General features: G+C 41.8%; 1 pseudogene; it reads left to right on the forward strand.

The window, feature by feature from the left end:
- Positions 1 to 987: 987 nt before the first annotated feature.
- On the forward strand, positions 988 to 1,811 carry LOC111149690 (annotated as a pseudogene).
- The last annotated feature ends 2,695 nt before the right edge of the window (positions 1,812 to 4,506 follow it).

A 4,506-nucleotide genomic window follows, 5' to 3' on the forward strand; every position in this document is an offset into this window, starting at 1 on the left:
TCCATCATTCCCACGCCTGGGGACATTACCTTCTATGGAAAAAGCAAAGACGAAAATGAAAAAAAAAAAAAAAAAAAAGCTTTGAAGATGTGATTTGGTTAAGGATCTTGAGTTATGAATTATCTAGCTGAGCCCTAAATCCAGTAAAAGTGTCCCTGTAAAGGGAGGCAGAGGGAGACTTGAAACAGTGAGAGGAAAGACAAGGGAAGGCAAAGATGGAGTAATCAGGCCACAAGCTGAAGAATGTTAGCTGCCACCAGAAACTGGAAGATCCAAGGAGACAATTTTCTCCTACAACATCTGGACAGAACATTAATACCAATGAAATTTAAAAATACCAATTAAAATTAATACTAATAAAAAGAAAACCCTCTACATGTCAAAATTTGTAAGCCGTTGGTAAAACTTTTTTTGGGAAACTTTATAGTTTTTAACACATTTATCAAGAATAACCAAGATGAGGGGCACCTGGATGGCTCAGTGGGTTAAAGCCTCTGCCTTCAGCTCAGGTCATGATCCCAGGGTCCTGGGATCAAGCTCTGCATCGGGCTCTCCGCTCCGTGGAGAGCCTGCTTCCTCCTCTCTCTCTCTGCCTGTCTCTCTGCCTACTTGTGATCTCTTTCTGTCAAATAAATAAATAAAAATGTAAAAAAAAAAAAAAAAAGAATAAGCAAGATGAAAAACTAAAAATCTGGCTTTCGACACAATTATAGGTATAGCGCAAGAGAGCAAATTCAAAGAAAGAAGTTCATGAATTATAAATGTAAGAGGCTTTCCGCTCCTCCCAATTCCACAGACAACCTCATCTTCTGGTGCAGGGCCAGTGGTGTCCCTCAGACACAATGGTGAAGGTTAGAGTAAACAGATTTGTCCATACTGGGTAGCTGGTCACCAGGGCTGCTTTTAACTCTGACAAAATGAATATTGTTGCCATCAATGACTAAGACTCCTTCATTGACCTCAACAACATGGTCTACATGTCCCAGTATGATTCCACCCAGAGCAAATTCAACAGCACAATCAAAGCTGAGAATAAGAAACTTATCTTCTATGGAAATCCCATCTCCATCTTCCAGTGGCGAGATCCCACCATCATTAAATGGGGTGGTGCTGGTGCTGAGTATGTTATGGAGTCCACTGATTCTTCACCATCATGAAGGGGTTGGGGTTCACTTGAAGGGTGGGACCAAGAGATCATCACTTCTGCATCTTCTGATGGCCCCATGTTTGTGATGGGTATGAACCAGAAGAAGTATGACAACTCCCTCAAGATTATCAGTAAGGCCTCCTGCACCACCAACTGCTTGCCCTTCTGGTCAAGGTCATCCACAACAACTTTGGTATCGTGAAGAGACCCATGACCACAGTCCATGCCATCACTGCCATCCAGAAAACCATAGACAGCACCTCTGGGAAGCTGTGGCATGATGGCTGAGGGGTTGACCAGAACATTATCCCTGCTTCTATAGGTGCTGCCAACGCCATAGGCAAAGTCACCTCCGAGCTGAATGGGAAGATCACTGATGTGACCTTCCATGTCCCACTCCCAATGTGTCAGTCATGGATCCAACCTGCTGCCTGGAGAAAGCTGTCAAATATGATGACATCAAGAAGATGATAAAGCAGTTATTTAAGGGCCTCCTCAAGGGCATCTTGGGCTACACTGACCAGGTTGTCTCCTGAGACTTTAACAGTGACACCCACTCTTCCATCTTCAGTGCTGGGGTTGGCATTACTCTCAATGACCACTTTGTCAAGTTCATTACTGGTATGACAATTTATTTGGCTACAACAAATAGGTGGTGGACTAACAGTCCACCCGGCCCTCAAGGAGTAAGAGCCCCCTGGACCTTCAGTCCCAGTCAGAGCAGAAGGAAAAGAGAGGCTCTTAGCTGCTGGAGAGTCCTTGCCCCAACTCATCCCCCAACACACTGAGAATCTCCCAACATCTACACAGTTTCCGTACCAGACCCCCTAAGGAAGGTAGGGCTTGTGGAGCACTACCTTGTCATGTACCATCAATAAAGTACACTGAGCCTAGCTTAAAAGAGAGAGAGAGAGAGAGAGAGAGTAAAATAAAGAGCAAGAACAACACATACTCATGAGAGTTAAAATCTAAAAAGTTAAAAACTATTTATTTAAAAAGATAATCAAACATCTAGAGTATTGATAAGAAAAAGAAGAGACGAATGTATATAAATTTATTCTGAAATAAAAAGGAGAAATATCTACAGACCAAATTAAATTTTAAAACTACTAAAATTGTGTTAAAAGTATGAATTTCTGCTTCCAGCCACAATGGAGTAAGAATTACTCCAGACCCATTTTTCCATTACCAAAGAAAACTCTAGACAAAATAAATAAAATATTTCCTTCAAGCACTGAAAAACAGGCATGCAAGTCTATGAAATGGGAAGCTGGAAAATAAGGGAGGTAACCCACACCATCACTCTGACTTTTCAGCAATTTCTAGACTGCTAGTGTAGGGTTGGTTAAAAAAGAGAGACCGTGTGAATTCAGTGATATTAATGAATAAAAGAGCTTAAGATTGGAGTTCTGGAGTCTGCCAAGGATGGCAGCTGCTGAGTTTCAGAGAGGGAGGGGGCTATGAAGAAAAAGAGTCTTTGGTAAATACCTAGAAGGCTCCTTGAAACTTTACTGAGTCTGAGGCCACCTACCTACAAAGTAAAAACTCTGTGAGACCTGGCAAAAGATAGTGATCAGGCTCTCAGTTTAGTAATTTCAAGGGTTCAAACATGTTGGTAGACATTTGAGTTACCATTCAGAACTAGGAATCCTCAGCAATCATCCGAGAAATTCATTAGAGAGCCATGAGAAGTAACATCTTGATAATAAAACAGTATTTGAATTATCCCTAGAGTAAGGCTATTCAAATCCACCCTAATAAATCTTTAAAATACTCCCTGAAGGGATCAAACTGATTCCATACTTGGCCATTTGACAAAATAATACCAAACAATCTATTAAAAAAATAAATAAAGAACAACAAAATCCCAATATTCAACAATGTACCAATCACCATAATAATAGTTGAAAAGCTTAACACTCCTATATTAGTAATTAATGGAACAAGCAACCATTAAGTCTGCAAAGATATAGAGGACTTGAATAACACTATCAACCTACTTGGCCTAATTGATATTTATAGAACACTCTACCTAATAACAGTGGAATACACATAAAATATTCAGCAAGATAGATTGTATGGTGGGCCATAACACAAGCCTAATAAAATTTTAAAAGTTCACATCATACAGAGTGTGCTTTCTGAACACCCTGGAATTGAATTAGAAATCAAAAAGGAAAGTAAAAAATATCCAGAAAAACCCCATACAGTTGGAAATTCTAGAACAATAATTTTCAAATAATCTACAGATAATATGTATATAGTCAAGGGTATTATGATAGTGTTGTATGGTGACAGGCAATAGCTACATATGTGGCAAGCACAGTATAATGTATAGAGTTGTCCAGTCAACTGAATGTTATACACTTGAAACTAAGTAACATTGTGTATCAACTATACCTTGGCAGAAAAAAAAAAAAAGTTTGGTAGAATTCACCACTGGGAGGAGGGGGAGTTGGATAGAAATTAGACAGTATATAGGAATAAAAGAAATAAAAATCAAGTATATAAAAATTGTTGGGGGACACCTGGGTGGCTCAGTTGGTTAAGCGGCTGCCTTCGGCTCAGGTCGTGATCCCGGCGTCCTGGGATCGAGTCCCACATCGGACTCCTTGCTTGTCAGGGAGCCTGCTTCTCCCTCTGCCTCTGCCTGCCATTCTGTCTGCCTGTGCTTGCTCTCTCTCCCTCTCTCTCTCTCTGACAAATAAATAAATAAAATCTTAAAAAAAAAAATTGTTGGGCTATAGCTAAAAGAGTGCTTAGAAGGAAGTTTGAATATTTATTGCTTAAATTACAAAAATAAAAAAAATTGGGGGGGGAGGAGTCAAGATGGCGGAGAAGTAGCAGGCTAAGACTACTTCAGGTAGCGGGAGATCAGCTAGATAGCTTATCTAAAGATTGCAAACACCTACAAATCCAACGGGAGATCGAAGAGAAGAAGAACAGCAACTCTAGAAACAGAAAATCAACCACTTTCTGAAAGGTAGGACTGGCGGAGAAGTGAATCCAAAGCGACGGGAAGATAGACCGCGGGGGGAGGGGCCGGCTCCCAGTAAGCGGCAGAGCAACGGAGCACAAAATCGGGACTTTTAAAAGTCTGTTCCGCTGAGGGACATTGCTCCAGAGGCTTAACCGGGGTGAAGCCCACGCAGGGTCAGCGTGGCCTCACAGGTCCCGCAGGGTCACAGAAGGATCAGGGGTGTCTGAGTGTCGCAGAGCTTACAGGTATTAGAACAGGGAAGCCGGCTACAGAGACAGAACCGAGGAGTAAGCTCTAAGCTCGGGGTTACCTTGAACCGGTCGCAGGCTCGGTCAGCTCAGAGCGCGGCCGGAGGCAGGGTGACGGGAGTAAATCGGCG

This window comes from Enhydra lutris, unplaced genomic scaffold (assembly GCF_002288905.1).
Source record: "Enhydra lutris kenyoni isolate GAN:26980312 unplaced genomic scaffold, ASM228890v2 scaffoldscaffold2, whole genome shotgun sequence".
Lineage (NCBI taxonomy): Eukaryota > Metazoa > Chordata > Mammalia > Carnivora > Mustelidae > Enhydra > Enhydra lutris.